General features: G+C 38.5%; 1 long non-coding RNA gene across 1 annotated transcript; it reads right to left on the bottom strand.

Annotated features, from left to right (window-relative positions):
* Nucleotides 1-900: 900 nt before the first annotated feature.
* On the bottom strand, nucleotides 901-21,106 carry LOC141560003 (uncharacterized). The gene is made up of 4 exons (XR_012487608.1): nucleotides 20,994-21,106; nucleotides 17,192-17,347; nucleotides 6,126-6,216; nucleotides 901-1,219 (listed from the first exon to the last, which is right to left on the bottom strand). It is a non-coding gene; the product is annotated as an uncharacterized LOC141560003 (long non-coding RNA).
* Between the last annotated feature and the right edge of the window lie 1,078 nt (nucleotides 21,107-22,184).

Raw genomic sequence — 22,184 nt, 5'->3', positions numbered from 1 at the left:
TTGGGTCTATGAAGTCACATACACAGCCAATAAGAGAAGGAGACATCTCCCCTTGATGATACTTCCTCTATGTGACCAGAGCTTTCATTCATGAGGCATCCCTACTAGCTGTAGAGATCACATCCTGGTGCCTCAGACATCAAAGCCTCTTTACTTCCTCATTATACTATGTGAGGTTCTTTGGACCTTTGACATGAAGCTGAGATTTTAGCTGCTTGGTCAGCCAAATTTTTTCATTTCACAATACAGTATTTAAAATTTTGTTGTTGTTTGCTTGCATTTTTTCTTTCTCATTTTTTCCTTTTTGATTTGATTTTTCTTGTGCAGCATAATTGTGAAAATATGTATAGAAGAATTACACATGTTTAACATATATTGGATTATTTGCCATAGTGGGGAAGGGAGGGAAAATTTTTGAAAGACAAGATTTTGCAAGGGTGAATGTAGAAAATTATCTATGTATATGTTTTGAAAATAAAAAGCTTTAATAAAAAATGCTTTTGCTAAAAAAAAATCTCTTCATCCCTCTTCTGTCTCCATCTCTCTCTTTTATCTATCTTCTATCCTCCATCCATCTATTTATCTACTTATCTATCTACCTCTTCTAATAATGATTACTTCCCTTTGGAGAAAGGAATGTTTTCCTAGTTGACTTCACAAACTTGTGATGATAAGAAATCTCATTTAGATTGGCTTTCTGTGAATTTGACAGGTTAGTGATTAATAGTAGAAATATAACTAGGAATTTCTGTGTCTGGGGCAAGAACCCCAAACTGAACCTAAATTAAATCCACCTTCAGTTAAGTGGGGAAGTGTCAGGGAGTAAAATGGAAGAATGGGGACAGGAGAAGTGCTCCTCTGTATTTCATCTGCCATTTCCCTAGATGCACTCAATGAATGTATGTTTTAGGTATGAGATCTGTGGTTGCTACAATGGTAAAGGAATCCTATTCTGGTCAGAGCCTTTAAATTCACTGCCCTGGGGCAAAGTCCCCACTGCTCACCCTCTTTGTGTTTCTGTTTACCTCTGTCTTGGGTATTTTTCTTTCTACACCTCAAAATGGAGATAATTATGATGATGATGATGAAGAAGAAGATGCTGATGCTGATGCCAGGATTGCTGAAAAAGTATATGTTTTGATGGTGACTGTCCTGTGAGCACCGTGCATCAGTGGTGGCAGTGCCTGGCCTTTCTTCATACAGACCCTGGGCAGTACAACTAGGAAGACAAATGAGGACATGTGTCACTGAACATGAATTCATTCCCATCAGCCCACCATGACTGAATGATCCAGCTCCTCCCCCACTCACAGGCAGCTTCCAGAGAGAGAGGCAGAGTACCCCAAACAGAGGGAGAGTAGATGAAGACAAATGAGGGCCCCCCTTCCCAAATGTGTTATATACACAAAAATCCTCAGAGGGAGGACATCCACACTAAAATGGCTAGAAAGACAGTTTGTCCAGAGTCAGGATCGAAAAAGATTTAGACAAATTAGAACCATAAGACTGTATTGGTTTTTTTTTTTTTTTTCATTTGTTTTTTGGGGAAGAGCTGCAATTTTACCAGTATAGGGGATTCCCTGCTATAGAAATACTTTCCGGTGATGCAGGAATTGTCAGGAATTGAGACCTTGTTGGCTAGAGCACTGAGAGGTTGTGACGTGCTTCTGAGACAAAGCTTACAATGTTTAAGATACCAAACTCTGGGCTTCTTGACCCCACAGCAAGCCCTGTATGTCCCACTGTCTAACCTAACAGAAAGATCGAAATCACTAGGATTGTAGAAACAATGCTTTCCAGTTGGGCTAAAAACTTGATTCAAGATCATAGGACCTATGATTTCTAGATCTGGGGACACCAGTGGACAGAACGTTGGATCTACAAGTGCAGATGTGAGTTCAAATCTTAGTTCAGACATTTCCAAATGCAGAACCTTGAGCACTTAACCTCTGATTGCCTCAGTTTTTTCATAGAATGAGGTTAATAGCACTCACTTTCCTAGAAAGTGCTACATAATGGCTAGTCTTATTGTTATTGTAGCTCCTGTCCCAATGATCATTGGTATGAAACACTCTCCTTATTGGTCAATTCCCTGTGGACATCAGCTGGGCAAAGTTGGGGGGAAACTGCAGCCTTTTTAGGACTCTTCAAGCATCATATTGCTTCTGGCTTCCAGCTTCCAGAGGGAGGATGGAAGGGACCAATCCCACTTCAAATTCTAGAAGGAAAAATCTCTGGAAAGACATGGAAGGGACCAGAAGCCTCCATGGGATCTCCTCCGCAGTTTGCTACACTTTCTCTTTCAGGAGAGCTAGAACTTTCTCTTGGTTGAGTTATCTCACTGCTCGTGGGAAATCTCTTTCCTTTGTATTATCTGGTATATATCCTTGAATGTATTTCTTTTCTAATCTCTCTTTGGCCACACTTTAGATAAGTGAGTTTCTTTGCTTTTTATAATGTATGTTTATTGTGACAAAAGATAGATGGTAATAGGTGGGCAGCTTTGAATAGAAAACTTTGGGTTTCCTTTCCTCTTCCAAAATAAAATGACAAAGTAATCATAAATTAGATTGAACCTGGTCACATCTTTCAGACTAAAAATATGTAAAAGAATAAATTCTAGTTATAATTCTAGTCTAGAACCCCATTTCTCTGAGAAGAACAAAGAGGTCTCAGGCCCTGAAATCCTGCTTCTGCTGTGACAGATATTAAAATCTTCCTTGGAAGAGGGCAGATGGGAGAAAAGACTGGAGATGTCTCATCTTTCTTTCTTTGAATCACAGAGCAGCCCACACTGTAGGGGTACATTAGCCATAGGGAAAGGTTTCTTAACCTCTGTCTCTGTCTCTTTCTCTGTCTCTGTCTATCTGTCTTTTTCTCTTTGCCTATCTCCCCTCCCCCTGACTTTTTTCAATTTATTTCTCTCCACTTGGGATCTCTAAAACTACTACACTATCATTACTATTAAGGTTTTCCTTCTCCTTGAAAAATGGCAAAGTGTTCAGAAGTTAGTTTGAACCAATCATATCCCCTAAACTCATAACACTTAAGGGAGTAGAATTATTATTCTAATCTGCTACCTCTTCCCCCGATGTTGCTTTCAGCAATAATTATATTTTATTTAATTATTAATAAATAATAATAATAATAATTGTTGTTTAGCCATTTCCGTCCTGTCCAACTATCTGAGATGCTGGTTAGGGATTTCTTGGCAGAAAAGCTGGAGGGGTTTGCCATTTCCTTCTCCCTCTAGTTTTATAGATGAGGAAACTGAGGCAAGCAGGATGAAGCAATTTGCCGGGATCACACAGCTAGCAAGTGTCAGAGGCCAGATTTAAACCGAGGACTCCATACATGACATTCTATCCACTGTGCCATGAGGTTACCCATTCATCATTATCATTATTATTGTTATTATTGAAAGGGACCAGAAGCCACCAACTTCAATCCTCTAATTATAAAGATGAGGAAACTGATGTCCAAAGAATCAAAGGGATTTATCCCTGGTCACAAAGGAAACAAATGTCAGAGGCAGGATCCGAATCCAGCTCTTTGGGCTCCAGAGTCAGGGCCCTTTCCACTTTCCCAGACCACTGTCCTGGGAAGGACTAAATGGGACTAGGTAACAATCCATCTACAAAGGGCTTGGAGCAGGAGCACCCTGAGCATCCCTTGTGAGTCGGCAATATAATTGGAAAATCAGCCATGGCAGTTCAGCTTTAGACTACATTGTGGCTTTAGAATAAAAGAAATCCTCTGATACTGTCCCATGTACATGTACTGGTCAGCTTACAAAGGAAGAGTTCAAGTTCCTTGGTTAGCTGAAGAGCTTCCACAAGAGGGCACTGCAGGCTCATAGATTCTGAGATGGAAGTGATGTCAGGGGTCCTGTGCTGGGGTCCCTCACTTATAGATAAGGAAAAACAGCCATAGAAAGTTCAAACTACTGATAACAACAGCTAGTGCTTATGTAGCATCTCCCATGGACCAGCACTTTTAAAATAACATCTCACTGTCCCACAATAGGTGGGAGCATCCATGCTATTGGAACCCAGACTCTCTAAGAGCCCTCTCCATGGTCCTGGGGCAGCCAGGGCACCAAACCACGCATGGGAGGAGCTGCTGAAAGAGGCCCTGGAGGGGCCAAAAGGGTGTATCAAGTACTGAAAGAAATGGGAAGTGGGGGAGAAGCAAACTCACTCATCTGGGCCCCAGAGGGGAGAACCTGGAACGATGGAAAGAATGTAGGAGAAGCAGATTATAATTCAGTTTAAGGGGGAAAGACTTGACAATGGAGGCTGTCCAAGAGAAGGAAGAAAGAAGGAAGTACAGACAAACAGAACAGCATTGAAAACTGTGAGGGATGTAGAAGACCCTTATCCAAAATGACTACTCAGAAATCATTCAGTAAAAAGCAGAAAAGTTGTTTATTGAAAACCTCTGGAGGATGAACTGTCCCATCATGAGAAAAGAAAGAGAAAGCTCATGGTAGGAGGGCTAAAGAAGTAGTAAAGATACACAGCTTTTATACAAGAGATTACATCACAAGGAAGAGAGCATTAAGAAGGGAAGGGGAAGGCATCTATTTGATTGCTGCTATTTGAAGAGATTGGAAAGGAAGGTTTTGTTTCCTAGAAATCTCCTGGGGCAGCTAGGTGGCTCAGTGGATAGAGCACCAGCCCTGAATTCAGGAGGACTGGAGTTCAAATCTGGTCTCAGACACTTAACACTTCTTAGCTGTGTGACTCTGGGCAAGTCACTTAACCCCAGCCTCAGGGGGGAAAAAAATCTCCTGAATTCTAGGAAACACAAAATCAGGCCTTCAGGCTTAATCAAGCAAATAGTGGTCTAGATAATAGACTAAATATGGATAAATGTCAAATACTGATAAATGTCATCAGCTCAGGTTAAGTACATATGTTTATAGCTGGCCAAGGCTCAAGTAAATATGGGCCCACACATATTATACAGGTCATAGGTGTTAGGTTCTTACTAGGTGCTAAGTCTGTACTTAAACAATTCTATAGCTCAGGGTTCACACCTTTAGTTCACACATTTAAAAGGAATCTACACCTTTAGATTTTACTGGAAAAGGAGTTTACACCTTTAAAGGAGTTTACACCTTTAAAAGGAGCTAGTTCATTGGTTGTAGGAGTTCCCACAAGCCCCTGAGAATACCCACAAGCCCATTCCCTGGGAGGATAAAAGGAAGCAACTGGAGAGCAGTCTGGATTGGGTTAAGGACAAGACTTCCCAGGAGGACTTCAGGGAAGCTGGAGGAGATTCAGATCCAGGATTCAGGAAGAAGAGGATTAGAGATTCTACTATAGTGCTGACTAGGGGCACTTGGACAAGAGCAGATTCACAAGAACTAAAGGAAAAGCCTGCTCATGGACATTCACACCTAGGATTGATTTCTGGGAAATCTTGGAGGCAGAGTCTGATTCATTCCCATGTTTACCTTCACTCTGGCTGGAGGCTCCAGAAACCTCCCAAGAAACTGGCTCCTAAAGAAAAGGATTTACAAAAAAGAAACCTCCTCCCAGAGAAGGATTATAATTGAGAGACAACAGAACATTACAATAGGGGAAACACAGAAATAATGAAAATAAAATACAGAAAAAGAATTTACATATTCTTGTTAAGTTCTTCACCTTAACTCTGCATTCCCCACAAAACTACATGTTGAATTTCTTTTAACCCTACAAGTACATGCAAGGTGTATAGAAGAGAGGTTCATAGTGTCCTATAAATTTGGAGGAGTGCTGGAATCAGCATGACCCATAAGGCAAGTGTTAAATTTCTTGTGTAAGTACACATGCCTCAGAAATGGGCAAATACTACAAATTAGGGCTTGATTTCTTTTTTTTTTTGTTCAATTATTAGACTTAAAAAATGCTGATGATGCAGAATAAAATTAAAGTGTGTCCAATGTATATTTATTTCTTAGAGATCCAGTTGTTAATTATCTGCACAGCTCTATTGACATTTTTGATTTTTATTTTCTGTTCTATTCTGTACTTAGAAACTTTTACTTTATTTGGAATTCATTAAGTTCACAATTTTTGTTCAAATTGTTATAAATGAACAAGACCATCAAGTCCCAGAGAACATGCTATACCTACTTGGTCCATGGCAAACATTGATCCAGGGTCCCATTCATGGAAAATGTCCCTGCCTGGCACTTTTCACAGATGGTGTTGTTTCTCTCTGTTCCTGAAAGAGAAGGAGGTATGGGATATGTGATGCTTAGCATAGTAAACATATCTGTTAGAACAGGGTCCCTGAATTAGTCCATCCTTTCCTTGGAACCTCTGTGTCAGAATAAAGAGTATTCTCTGACCTGTGGAAAATTTTTTTTAAAAATATGTTTTGTAAGGGTAGCATAGATAATGAAGCAGTATCAATATTAAACATATACGCACCAAGTGGTACAGCATCTAAATTCTTAAAAGAGAAATTAAGAGAGCTGCAAAAAGAAATAGACAGCAAAACTATAATAGTGGGGGATCTCAACCTTGCACTCTCAGAATTAGATAAATCAAACCACAAAATAAATAAGAAAGAAGTCAAAGAGGTAAATAGAATACTAGAAAAGTTTGGTATGATAGATCTTTGGTGAAAACTAAATGGAGACAGAAAGGAGTACACTTTCTTCTCAGCAGTTCATGGAACCTATATAAAAATTGATCATATACTAGGACATAAAAACCTCAAAATCAAATGCAGTAAGGCAGAAATAGTAAAGGCATCCTTTTTAGACCACAATTCAATTAAAATAACATTCAATAAAAAGCCAGGGGAAAATAGACCAAAAAAAATAATTGGAAACTAAATAATCTTATATTAAAGAATGATTGGGTAAAACAACAAATCATAGACATAATTAATAACTTCACCCAAGAAACTGGCAATAATGAGACATCATACCAAAATGTGTGGGATACAGCCAAAGTAGTAATAGGGGGAAGTTTTATATCTCTAGAGGCCTACTTGCATAAAATAGAGAAAGAGAGGGTCAATGAATTGGTCTTACAACTAAAATTGCTAGAAAAGGAATAAATTAAAAAACCCCAGACAAACAAGAAACTTGAAATTCTAAAAACAAAAGGTGAGATTAATAAAATTGAACGTAAAAAAAAACTATTGAATTAATTAATAAAACTAAGAATTGGTTCTATGAAAAAACCAACAAAACAGACAAACCCTTAGTAAATATGATTAAAAAAAGAAAGAGGAAAAGCAAATTGTTAGTCTTAAAAATGAAAAGGGAGAACTCACCCTAATGAAGAGGAAATTAGAACAATAATTAGGAGCTACTTTGCTCAAATTTATGCCAATAAATTCTATAACTTAAAAGAAATAGAAGAATACCTTCAAAAATATAGCTTGCCCAGATTAACAGAGGAAAAAGCAAATAGTCTAAATAGTCCCATTTCAGAAAAAGAAATAGAACAAACTGTTAACCAATTCCCTAAGAAAAAATCCCCAGGACCAGATGGATTTACATGTGAATTCTACCAAACATTTAACGAACAATTAACTCCAATGCTATATAAACTATTTGAAAAAAATAGGGATTGAAGGAGTCCTACCAAATTCCTTTTAAAACACAGACATGCTACTGATACCTAAACCAGGTAGATTGAAAACTGAGAAAGAAAACTATAGACCAATTTCCTTAATGAACATTGATGCTAAAATCTTAAATAAGATATTAGAAAAAGGGGGCGGAGCCAAGATGGTGGAGAAGATACACACGACTCTGTGAACGTCCTTACTCCCTCACAACCAATTAGATAAATCAGCCTCAAAAATAGCGCTGGACTGATAGATACCACAAGGACTGGAAGCACGACTGACCAGCTGAAGAGAATCTGGAGTTTCAACAGAAAAGGTCAGTTCCCAGGGGAGGAAGAAGAGAGGCCAGCACAGATGGCTGGGTGCTAGCATACTGCGCTGATCGCGCTGGGAAGGGCTCTGGGATCAGAGAAGCCACTGAGATAAAGGAATCTGGCACAGGCTGTTAGCTCTTCTCTGCTTATAAAACAGCAGCTCAGAAGAGAAATCTAAACCACTTTAAAAATTCAAAGATAGATTAGATTTTCCCAGATCCTGGGGGTGACTCAGCAGATCTCGGCACTGGGGGTGTGGCCCCTAGCTCCCACCTGAAACTAGTTAAGAGATTGAGAAGTGGGTGGATACGTCCCAAGGCAACACACACTGCCTGGCTCAACTGAAGGCTGTGGAAATCAGCCCCAGAAGTCCCAGAGAAGCGGAACCTTTGAACTAGGGACTGCGGTTTCTGGCAGACACTTCAAGTTTGAGTGCAGGGGCTTTTCACGTCACCTGCTACTGACATCCACGCCCCACCGGGACACATAGGCTGGGCTTTGTGTCGCCTTTACTGTTCAGTCTCAAACCTCAGGGAAGCCACTAGAACACAGCGCCCTCAAAGCACAGCAGTGCTAGTCACCTCTGAGGCACTTCCAGGGAGGGGGTGGGGAACTCTCTCCCAGAGCTCTCTCTTAGCTCAGGCGCAGGAGCCGCTGCATCCATCCGGTCTGGGAGGAATCTGGTAAAGAAATAAATAAATAATTTCCTACCCCAGGGACAGACCCCAAAAGAATTTTTAAGTATAAGTAAGAAGCCAAAAAGAATCATTGACTCATTCTACACAGAGAAAACTATATCCTGCTGAAAGGTAGCATAAATAATGAAGCCATATCAATACTAAACATATATGCACCAAGTGGTATAGCATCTAATTTTCTAAAGGAAAAGTTAAGAGAATTGCAAGAAGAAATAGACAGTAAAACTATAATAGAAAAACTATAATAGAAAAAATAACAACAAAATTCATATGGAAGAATAAAAGATCGAGAATTGCAAGGGAACTAATGAAAAAAAACTTAGAGGAAGGTGGTCTAAGTGTACCTGATCTAAAACTATATTATATAGCAGCAGTTACCAAAACCATTTGGTATTGGCTAAGAAATAGACCGGTAGATCAGTGGAACAGATTAGATACAAAGGACAAAAAAGGGTACATCTATAGCAATCTAATCTTTGACAAACCCAAAGATACCAACATTAGGGATAAAAATTCATTATTTGGAAAAAACTGTTGGGAAAACTGGAAATTAATATGGCAGAATTAGATATGGATCCGCACTTAACACCATATACCAAGATAAGATCAAAATGGGTCCATGATTTAGGCATAAAGAGGGAGATAATAAATAGATTAGAGGAACAGAGGATAGTCTACCTCTCAGACTTGTGGAGGAGGAAGGAATTTATGACCAGAGGAGAACTAGAGATCATTATTGATCACAAAATACTTCTATTTTTACATCATTACATTACATCAAACTAAAAAGTTTCTGTACAAACAATACTAATGCAAACAAGATTAGAAGGGAAGTAAAAAATTGGGAAAATATTTTTACATTTAAAAGTTCTGATAAAGGTCTCATTTCCAAAACATATGGAGAACTAACCCTAATTTATAAGAAACCGAACCATTCTCCAATTGATAAATGGTCAAAGGATATGAACAGACAATTCTCAGATGATGAAATTCAAACTATATCCACTCATATGAAAGAGTGCTCCAAATCACTACTGATCAGAGAAATGCAAATTAAGACAACTCTGAGATACCTCTACACACCTATCAGATTGGCTAAGATGACAGGAACAAATAATGATGAATGTTGGAGGGGATGTGGGAAAACTGGGACACTAATACATTGCTGGTGGAGTTGTGAAAGAATCCAGCCATTCTGGAGAGCAATTTGGAACTATGCCCCAAAAGTTATCAAACTGTGCATACCCTTTGACCCAGCAGTAGTACTACTGGGCTTATATCCCAAAGAAATACTAAAGAGCGGAAAGAGACCTATATGTGCCAAAATGTTTGTGGCAGCTCTTTTTGTTGTAGCTAGAAACTGGAAGATGAATGGATGTCCATCAATTGGAGAATGGTTGGGTAAATTATGGTATATGAAGGTTATGGAATATTATTGCTCTGTAAGAAATGACCAGCAGGAGGAATACAGAGAGGCTTGGAGAGACTTACATCAACTGATGCTGAGTGAAATGAGCAGAACCAGAAGATCACTGTATACTTCAACAACAATTCTGTATGAGGATGTATTCTGATGGAAGTGGAAATCTTCAACATAAAGAAGAGCCAACTCACTTCCAGTTGATCAATGATGGACAGAGGTAGCTACACCCACAGAAGAAACACTGGGAAGTGAATGTAAAATGTTAGCACTAATATCTGTCTGCCCAGGTTACATGTACCTTCGGAATCTAATGCTTATTGTGCAACAAGAAAATGGTATTTACACACATGTATTGTATCTAGGTTATATTGTAACACATGTAAAATGTATGGGATTGCCTGTCATAGGGGGGAAGGAGTAGAGGGAGGGGGGGATAATTTAGAAAAATGAATACAAGGGATAATATTATAAAAATATATAATAAAAAAATAATAAAAAAATTAAAAAAAAAAGATATTAGCAAAAAGACTTCAGAAAATCATCCCCAGGATAATACACTATGACCAAGTGGGATTTATACCAGAAATGCAGGGCTGGTTCAATATTAGGAACACTATTAGCATAATCAACTATATCAATAATCAAATTAACAAAAACCATATGATCATCTCAATAGATGCAGAAAAAGCATTTGATAAAATCCAACATTCATTCCTACTAAAAACACTTAAGAGTATAGGAATAAATGGACTATTCCTTAAAATAATAAGGAGCATATATTTAAAACCTTCAGTAAACATCATATGTAATGGTGATAAACTGGAACCTTTCCCAGTAAGATCAGGAGTGAAACAAGGTTGCTTAATATTACCATTACTATTCAATATTGTACTTGAAATGCTAGCCTCAGCAATAAGAGCTGAGAAAGAGATTCAAGGAATTAGAGTAGGTAATGAGGAAATCAAACTATTACTCTTTGCAGATGGCATGATGGTATACTTAGAGAACCCCAAAGACTCTACTAAAAAGCTATTAGAAATAATTCAGAACTTTAGCAAAGTTTCAGGATACAAAATAAATCCACATAAATTCTCAGCATTTTTATACATTACCAACACAATCCAACAGCAAGAGATAAAGAGAGAAATATCATTCAAAACAACTGTTGATAGTATAAAATATTTGGGAATATATCTACCAAAGGAAAGTCAGGAATTATATGAGCAAAATTACAAAACACTTGCCACAAAAATAAAGTCAGATTTAAATAATTGGAAAGATATTAAGTGCTCTTGGATAGGCCGAGCAAATATAATCAAGATCACAATATTCCCTAAACTAATCTATTTATTTAGTGCTATACCAATCAGACTGCCAAGAAACTATTTTAATGACCTAGAAAAAATAATAACAAAATTCATATGGAAGAACAAAAGGTCGAGAATTTCAAGGGAAGTAATGAAAAAAAAAATCAAATGAAAGTGGCCTAGTTGTACCTGATCTAGAACTATATTATAAAGCAGTAGATAAAGGTTTGTGCTTCAGCCTTCAGCCAGCACGAAGGTGGAAGATGGAATGAATCTCTCTCAGCCTCAGAAAGCTTTTAGTGTGTTTGTCCTTTATGGCCCTGATAGTTCCTCCTTATATATCACACTGAGTATACACCAATCATTATATCACTAGGAAACCATTATTTATTGTAGAATTGAATCAATGCTAAACTAGATTTAACCATTATATCCTCAATTCCACTTACTTAGCACCTTGTTAGAATCCTAACAGGATCTGTGATGCTCAGCATAGTAATAGGAACAAAACATGTTTGTTAGAACAGTGTCCCTGGATTAGTCAGTCCTTTTCCTCGAACAAAGAGTATTAATAAGTCTATGAAACACTCCCTCCAAACTGTGGAAGAAATTTATTATTTTTTAAAACTATATTTTGTTTTTGTATCATCTATATTACCTATCATTTCTTTGGTTTAACAACCAACTCTTTAGGGCAAAAAAAAAATGCCACATTTTAATATCTTTTATGTTTAACCGACATTATTAAAAATTTCCCCGTCACTTTCTCAAAACTAAGCAACTAACAAAATTATAAATTAAGCTCTGATTTATCCTGTTTCATTATGTTCACATTGAAAATTTAACAATCAGCTCTTGGCAGAAGAGTTCTGATTGATTCCACTATGACTCTGATGACCTTATCTTACACAGTGAGTCATCTCTTATAATATATAATCTTTAAAACAAAACAAACAAAAAAAAGTTCCACAAACTAACAGCAAACCAAAAAAGTGTAACATTATTTGTTGTGTTCCATACCCATAACCCCCCACTTCTTTAAAGAAGCTGGTGATTTTAGGATGAAATAGAGTATTGAAGTGTCTCAGTGGATAGAGAACTGGACTTGGAGTCAAGAAGATTTTAGCTCAATCCTAGGCAAGTCACTTGACCTCTGCTTACCTGTTTTTGCTACTGTAAAAGGGGGATAGTGATAGCATCTACATTCCAGATAACATGTGTAAATCTGAAACATAGTCAATGCTTGTTTACTTATTGTTATTTAACTATCTGTAAGCATACAAATAACTTTGCCTATTTAAAGGACCCTGACTTTAGAGGAAGAAGGGACCTTAGAGATTATGGAGTTCAACTATCTCATTTGACAGGAGAGAAAACTGAGACCCAAAAGGTCAAGTAAGTGGCTTACTTAGCTATATAGGTTACTCCATCAATATTTGAAAGATCTTCAATTTGGGTAGCTTTTTTCCTCTATGCAAAAATGCAGATTGTCATTCCCTTCAATTTAAGTAGATGGCCTTTTAGAGTTGTAACTGAAAAATCCATCCTTTGAAGCCTCTAAAGGACTGAGTTCCTCTGTACTTAACTAGGCTGATCTCCAGAAAGCCAGAACCTTAATCCTATTTTAGAAACCTCCAACTAAGTATATTTGGTTGGAAATTGAACTCTTTGTGGATCACCTTCAGGAACCCAGGAGTGTATCATAAACCAATAAGTGGAGCAGTGAGGAAAATGCCAATCAGATCTGTGGATAGGCCATGAGTTTATGGTCAAACAACAAAGAGGGATGATCAAAGAAGATAAAATACTTAGTGTTTATTGTATAAAATTTAAAAGATTTTGCACAAACAGAACCAATGAAGCTAAAATTAGAGGGGAAGATGAAAGGAAAACTTGCCTATGGATTTCAGTTCTTACTGAAATTTATTTGTATGTAGCATGTTTTTCAGGCAGGTTGGAAACTGTTAGCTTACAGGTAGTGGGTTTTAAGTTTTCATAAATCATGTCTGCATTTCCTTCAATTGCAATAAATAGTAACTTGGTTGCTACATGGTGTGTGTGTGTGTGTGTGTGTGTGTGTGTGTGTGTGTGTGTGAGTGTGTGTGTGTGTATGTGAGACACAGAGAGAGAGAGAGAGAATGTATGGAGTTTATGAACAAATTACAGAATAGGATATTTTGTATTTGAAGTACTGTGAATAAAAAGTTGTCAAAACCATTCCTAGCAGAAGATACCAAATTGACTTGCAGAATATATAACATTCCTGCTTCCTGTTATTAGGGTTTGAGTTTTTCGTGAAGTTTGAGGCATCCAACCACGTCTTTAAGTACTAATCCATATTGCATATGGAAATGTCAAGTTTTAAAGACTATGTTTTAATTTGTTTTTTCAAGTGCTGAAGTGAGAAATTGATATGCTCAAGTGCAATAATAAATTTATAAAGGTATATTTCACCTTTTCTATTGGAAGTCAGTAATATGTAAGGCACAACATTTTTTCTTTTTTATTTATTTTTATTAAAGCTTTTTATTTTCAAAGCATATGCACAATAATTTGACAACACTTACCCTTGGCAAAGCCTCGTGTTTCAAATTTTCTCCTCCTTCCCCTCACCCCCTCCCCTAGATGGCAAGCAATCCAATATATCTCATACATATTAAAATATGTTAATTCAATATATGTAAACATTTATATAATTCTCTTGCTGCACAAGAAAAATCAGATCAAAAAGGAAAGAAAATGAGTAAGAAAACAAAATGCAAGCAAACAATAACAAAAAAAATGTGAGAATGTTATGTTGTGATCCCCATTCAGTTCTCACAGTCTTCTCTCTGGGTGTAGATGGCTCTCTTCATCACAAGATCATTGGAACTGGCCTGATTTATCTCATTGGTGGAAAGAGCCACATCAGTCAGAATGGATCATTGTATAATCTTGCTGTTACCATATACAAAAATCTCCTGGTTCTGCCCACTTCATTCAGCATCAGTTCATGTAAATCTACCCAGGTCTCTCTAAAATCATCCTGCTGATCATTCCTTATAGAACAATAATATTCCATAACATTCATATACTGTAACTTCAGCCATTCTTCACTTGATGGGCATCCACTCAGTTTCCACTTTCTTGCCATTAAGAAAAGGGCTGCCACAAACATTTTTGCACATTTGGGTCCCTTTACCTCCTTTAAGATCTCTTTGGGAGCCCAGTAGTAGCACTGCTGGATCAAAGGATACGCACAATTTGATAATTTTTTGAGTGCAGTTCCAAATTGCCCTCCAGAATGGTTGGATCAGCTCACAACTTCACCAATAATGTATGTGTCCCAGTTTTCCCACATCCCTTCCATCATTCTGCATTATCTTTTCTTGTCATCTTAGCCAATCTGAGAGGTGTGTAGTGGTATCTGAGAATTGTTTCTATTTGAATTTCTCTGATCAATAGTGATTTAGAACACCATTTTCATGTGATTAGAAATGGTTTTAATTTCTTCATCTGAAAATTGTCTGTCCATACCCTTTGACCATTTATCAATTGAAGAATGGCATATCAACTATATTTTTTAAAAGGACTATGAAAGATATTGTATGAAAATGGTCTTTCAATAAAATTTTGATTAAAAAAATAAAATTAGAGGGGAAACAGCTAACTGGGGAAGGGAGCATGGAAAATTTTTGCAGCAAATTTTTCTGATAAAAATCTCATTTTTAATTTATATATAGATCTACATCACACATTATATGTACATGTATATACAAATGTATATGCATATACATAATATATATAATCTGCATTATGTATAGTATACATTCAAATGTATAAGAATAAGAGCCATTTTCCAAATGAGAGCAGTTTTCTGTAAAGTTCCTGTTGTCTCTAAGTTATAATCCTTCTCTGGGAGGAGGTTTCTTTCCTTAAATCCTTTTCTCTGTGAGCAGGTTTCTTGGGAGGCTTCTGGAGCTTCCAGCCAAAGCAAAGGTAGAATCTTGAATCCTCTTCTTCCTGAATCCTGGGTCTGAATCTCCTCCAGCTCTTGTTCTTCCCCAACTCTTCCTTCCAGACTGCCATCCACACTCTATCCCATCTTGACTTCCTCTTTGCCTGACTGCCCTCCTCTTTTATCCTAGCAGAGATTGGGCTAATGAGAAATCAGGGGCCTTCGGGAAATACCTCAACCAATGAACTTGCTCCTCTTAAAGGTGCAAACTCCTTTAAACATGTAACTCCCCCCCCCCCCCAAGTCCAAAAGTGCAAACTCGTTTCAAATGTGTAAACTCCTTTTCAGAAGTCTAAAGGTGAAACTCCTTTAAAGGCGTCAACTCCTTTCAGAAGACTAAATGTGTAAACTCCTTTTAAAGGTGTGAACTCTGAGCTAGAGAATTGTTTAGACAACCTGAGTTATCACCTTGTAATCCTAACATCTCCCCCTTTCTTTTGATTTAGAACATAGGGTGGTCATGACTTTGAAACATAAATCCATCAACATGGGAGGTATTACACATAATTACATAAATTACATAAATACATAGTAACATAACACATGCTAGAACTGATGTAACAAATAACATAATCAAGTACACATGGCCAGTACAGTGAAACTGCCAATGGCTCATTAAATCAGTTATGGTTCCTTTGGTTGTTCGCTCCCTTCTACTTGGATAACTGTGGTCATTCTAGAGCTAATACATGCCAAGGAGCGCTGACCCGGGCCCCCTTCCCCCTATGGGTGGGGGCCCCGGGGATGCGTGCATTTATCAGACCAAAACCAACTTGGTGGCTTCACCCCCACCCCTGACTGGGGGCCCCATGTTGGGCTCCAAAATGTAAAGTTCCTGTCATCTCTAAGTTATAAGGAAGAAATCTAAGTTATCAACAATGCTCTAAATTTTTAATAATTAGAGAAATACAAATTAAAGTAATTCTGAAGTTTCATCTTATACCTATCAGATTGACATGGAAGACAAAAAAGGAAACGAGCAAATGATGGAGGGGGAAAAAGATATATTGATGTACTGTTGGTGGAGCTGTGACTTGGTCTGGATATTTAAAAAAATAATTTGGAACTCCATCCCCAAAGTTACTACACTGTGCAACCCTTTTGACTCACTCATAGTACTTCTGATCCTATATTCCCAAAGAGTTCAGAGAAAGAGTAAAAAGGCCAATATATACACAATTTTTATAGCCTACATTTTTGCTCTGTAGGGTATTGGAAACTGAAGGTATTTCCACCAGTCAGGGAATGGTTGAATAAATTGTGATACATGAACTTAAAGGAATACCAACGCAACATAAAAAATGATAAAGTGGATGAATTCGGGAAAACATGGGAAAACTTGTGTGAACTGATTCAGAGAAAAGTGAATAGAACCAGGGGAACAACTTACACAGTAGCAACAACCTTGAACAGATAACCAACTTAGAGAGACTTAAAAACTGAAATTAATGGAATAACCAGCTACAATTCCAAAGAACTCATACTGACACATGCTACTCATCTCATAACAAAGAAGTGATGGACACAGATGCTGAAGGAGACATATCTTTGGATATGATCAATGAATGAATATGCTTTGTTTAACTCCCTGGTCAAACTTCAGAGACCTCACAGATCTTCTATCCCCTCCATTATCCCTTTTCCTATAGATAAGAAAACTGAGGACCAGAGAGGTAAAGGAAACTCAGCATCACATGAACAGTAGGTGCAAAGCTTAGCTTTGAGCCCTAATCCTCTCACACAAAATCCAAGCATCATCCCATTGTACTACTGGTCCCAGGAAGGCAGCCAGAACTGAGGGAAGGCTGGGAATTTCTCAGGCTGCCAAATAATCCTGGGTCCCTGGGTGGATGGTGAAAGAGCAGACTCACCTTTAGCTTTCACATATTGGCCAGGGCTGCAAACTCGATGAGGCACACACAGCTTACAGTCATAATCTTTCATATCAGTGCAAAAATAACCCGGAAAACAGCCACACACAGTGTTGGAGGTAGAGGAACATTCCCTTCTGATCACCAAACTGAGTTCTGAAAGAAAGAACAAAAGGAAGAAGGAGACATTAGGTCAGTCAACCACCACTTATTCAGGACCTACTATGTTCCAGGCACACACTAAAAAGAAAGGTAAAAGATAATCTCAGCTCTCAAGGAGATCACAGTCCAATGCATACAAACCAGTATGTAGCAATAAGATCCATACAGGATAAATTGGAGATGATCAAGAGAGGAAAGGCCCTAAACTTCAGAAGGAAGGAGATTGATCTCTGGCAAAGCTCGGCTTTTAGCTAGAATTTTAACGAAGATAAGAAAGACAGAAGGTAGAGGTGAGCATACAGCCACGAGGGAAAATTCCCAGCTGGGAAAACTATAGAACCCATTGTTCCTGGATCACAGAGTGTGTGTGAAATAGGGGAGGGCATAAAGTGCAATAGGATTGTAAAGGTAGTAAGGGGCTAGGTTATGAAGCACTTTAAAAATTTCAGTTTTGCTCCTAGAGATGAGAGGGAGCCACTGAAGTTTATTGAGTTAGATGGTGACATTTTTGTCTGTGCTTTAGGAAAATCATTTTGGCAGCTGAATGGAGGATAGATTAGAGTGGGGGGAGACTGGAGACTGGCCATTTATTGCAACACTCACAGCATGTATTGCAACACTCTAGGTGTGATGTGAACAGGGTCTGCTGTGTCAGAGGAGAAAAAGGAATATGAAAAGGTGAAATCCACAATCCTTGTAGGTCCTTGTAAGTCCATGAGAGAACTGAAGAAGGAAGGAACTGCTGTGGTTAGGTTCAGGGTGACACAGGCTGAAAACATTTGGGAGCAGTCATTTACCCTTCTGTGAGCAGAAGGCTGGCTCAATTTCTACAGATTCACATGTCTCTGAGTATGATGCTCAACTATACTAAATCACTGGGGTTCATCATACTCTCAGGCAAATCTAACAGACCCTCCAGGAAAATGTCCAGTATTCAGATGCAGCCATTGAGGTCCAGTTGGGAAAAGGACTTTCTCAAGTTCACATTGAGTCATTGAGAGGTATCAAGAAGTAAAGGGAAAGAGGAAGGTAGGAAGCATTCATTTAGTGCTTATCCTTCAATGTATCAGGCATTGTGTTATATAACAACCCTGAGAGGCAGATGCTGCTCCTGGCCTCCCATTTAACAGTTGAAGCAGACTAAGGGCAAGTGTTGCGAAATTAGAAGTGTCTGAAGTCACATATGAAACTCAAGTCTTGCTGACTCCAGATCCAGCACTCTATGCACTGTACCAGCAGCTACTAGAGCCCAAACTTCCCAGCCAAATACAGAGAGAAGGCATTTAGAGCCTGATGGAATCTGACTTGTCATTACATTGAACCCTCTCATTTTAAAGATGAGCAAATGGAAGCCCAGAGAGATAAATTACTTTTCCCTGATTTCCCTCAATGCCAGTGCCTTCCTTCTAAGATAATTTCTAATTCATCATCCTGCCTATACCATGTTTGTACAGAGTACTGTCATGCTGTGTACCCCATTAGATCTCAGAGTCTTTCTTGGTATCCCCAGCACTTAGCACAAGGCTTAACACATAGTGTGTACCTATTGGATGTTTATTGGATGGTTTGCCCAACATCATACAGATAATAAATGCCAGCATCTCTAACTTCTAATCTAGGACTCTTCTCTATGTATCACCTGGTGGCAATATTGAGGGTGAAAATCTTTTCAAACTGTAAAAAGGGATGTGCCTGAGAAAGGAGGAGGGAAAGGTGAAAAGCTCTGAGCAATGAGTTAACCTGCCATCATAGGACCTGAGGTCAAATCCTGGCTCTGCTCTTTAGTTGTGACTTTGGTCTGGTCAAGTCCCAACTTCCCTGGGATCAGTTTCTTCAGTAAAATGAGGATCCTAGATGACATGACTTCTCTGCTCTTTTTCAACTCTGGGTCTGTTACCTATTAATCCCTTCCATATGGACGAAGTAGAGGAGATACTCTGAGGGAAACAGGTGAACAATCCTGGGGCAGGGGAAAAGCCAAAAAGGAGAAATGGGGGAGCAAAGAGAAATGGGAGAGTCCCCAGTACTTTATATTGTTGAGAGTTTTGACATGTTTAAGATGATTTCCCTCTTATGCAAAACAGTCTGTTCAAATAGAGAAGCCCAAATTTCAGAATACTCAGAGCTAACGTGGGTGAGAGAGCAGAAAGCTCTTAGCATTCCCCTGCCCTCTTTCTACCCTACCCTCCTCCCCCTTTAAGGATACATTTGCCCTTCTCCAATCTGCTGTAGCACGGACTCACCTGGCATCCAGGGATAAAATAGGCTAGGACCAAGGAGAGGAGATGCCCTTTGTTCTTGAAAAGCATCTTCCTATTACTATGGGTGAAAATCCATCTTTAAAAATCCATTCAAAGCCCTAAGACAGGGAAATATTAGCAGTGATTCACAGTCTAACATGAATTAATTCCTTGACATAATATCTCCCTGGAAGACAACAAGGGAATGATCAAAAGAGAGTAGAAAGATGGATAAGTAATTTGAAATGCTAGAACACTGCTAGGAAGATGAGCCCAGCTGGGAGTTACAGGGAGAGGCTTGGGGCCCTTAGGAAACAGGTCTTGAGATAATCCTCCTACTCCTATGCCTAGGGGTTAGGAAAGTGTAGACAACATATTTAAGGAGCTGGGAAAGTCCTAGAGCTTATCTCAGCCTCTTTCACAACTTTCTGAGGACCAGCTCTGCTGATAAGTGTCTTAGAATCCTAGATATTTTAAGCACTCTATTCTGAAGTTCCTTCCAATTTGGATGTTCTAGGATTGTGTGAGAGAGTGTGAATAAACTACCTTGTGTTTCCTAAGTGTGAAATGCCATGCTCTAAGAACCAGGAGATTATTGTACAGGACAACATCAATATTATATGATCAGTTTTGATGAATGTGACGCTTTCCAACAATGAGATGACTGATGCCAGTTCCAATGATCTTGTGATGAGGAGAGCCATCTGCCCCCAAAGAGAGGACTGTGGGAACTGAAGGTGGTTCCCAACATAGCATTCTCACTCTTTTTGTTGTTGTTCACTTGCATTTTGTTTTGCTACTCATTTTCTTTCTTTTTTGATCTGATTGTTCTTATGCAGCAAGAGAAGTGTATAAATATGCTTAGATGTATTGGATTTAACATATATTTGAACATGTATAACATATATTGAAATGTTTGCCATCTAGGGGAAGGGGTGGAGAGAAGGAGGGAAAATCAGAAACACGAGGCTATGCAAGAGTCAATGTTGAAAAATTATCCATCTTATGTTTTGAAAATAAAAAGCTTTATTAAACACACACACACACATATACACACTATGCTCTAGGATCTTAGGAAGTAGTTTAAGCCCCTCATGTTATAGATGTGCAAATTGATTTCCAAAGAGTGGACATGACTTGTCCAAAGCCATAAAAAGACAAGCCTGGAACCCAGCTCTCCCAATTGCTAGCAAAGCATTCTCACTGCCTCTTTTCCTGGTCTACAGGACTTTGTCATAAATATCGCTCCTATCCCATCTTGTCTGGTAAATCCAATTCTTTTAACTTCCTCAGAACCCAGCTCTCCCTTTCCCAGGAAAGCTACAGTACTCACCATAGGACAAACTCTGAATTAAATCCAGGGTCCTAGTTGACCCTAAGGCCCCTGAAGAATTTCTTACCAGAGTCACAGACTTTACATGGGAGACACTTCTTCAGGACATGCTTATGTGTGGTGTAAGTCCCAGGATCACAAGGAACACATCTGGTGCCTCTCGTTATGTTACATGGCCTGGCACGCCTGTAACCTAAAGATAACAAAGAGTCAGTATCTAGAACAAGGCATAGGACACCTCCTTTAGAAGCCACTGCTCTCCAGTCTCATTTCCCCTTGATGACACCATATGAGCACCCTAGACAATGTTCAAGAAGCTCCCAAGACCACTTACAAAACTTAGGATGGTTTACTGTGAAAATTAGGAGGGTGCACATCCATCCCTCAATTTAAACCCAGACTGTCAAAACTGGAAGTGATCTCAAAGACAGAGAGAGATAGAGACACGCACCCACACAGAGACAAAGAGAGAAACAGAGAGAGAAAGGGAGAAGGAGCAGGAAGGAGAGAAACACATCCCCAGGGAGAAGAAATCAGATGAATTCTGAGTGCAGAATAAAAAATAGTATTTTTCACTTTCTTCTTTTTTTGTAACATGACTAGTATGGAAATGTTTTACATGATTTCACATACATAAATAAGTTCATATTGCATACATCATGGGATGGGGCAGGGCTGAGAGAGAAAAGGAATTTGGAACTCAGAATTTAAAAATTAATGTTAATGACAAATAATTTTTGAAGGGGAGAGAGAATCAGAAAAAAGACCTTATGGAGAAGGTGGTGTCTGAGTTATACATTGAAGGCATTTTAGTTATAACATAAGAATTATGGGGAATATTTCAAACAAAAAGGACCTGTGATGATGCAAAAGATGCAGAGATTTGGAAATGGCATGCAGTCTAAGGAAGCCAGGTGGCCAATTTGATTGGAATAGGAAAGTATGAGAAGTTAGATGAAATAACAAAACTAGGTGGTTGCAGTAGATAGAACACCAGCTTGGATTCATGATGACCTGAGAACAAATCTAGTCCCAGATATTTGTTGTGTAACCACAAGGAAGTTACATAATTTCTGTCTGACTCATAACTAAATAATGGAGAGGACAATAAGACCTGCATTGTATGGCTGCTGAGAGAATAAAATGAGTAAATATCATCTTTCAAGAAATTATCAGGGGAAACATTCCTGATATTCTAGAATTGGGGATAAAATAAAAATGGACAGAAGCCATAAATCACCTCCTTAAACAGATCCAA

Source organism: Sminthopsis crassicaudata, chromosome 3, assembly GCF_048593235.1.
Source record: "Sminthopsis crassicaudata isolate SCR6 chromosome 3, ASM4859323v1, whole genome shotgun sequence".
Taxonomy (NCBI): Eukaryota; Metazoa; Chordata; class Mammalia; order Dasyuromorphia; family Dasyuridae; genus Sminthopsis; species Sminthopsis crassicaudata.
This window is presented reverse-complemented; position numbering and strand designations above follow the sequence as displayed.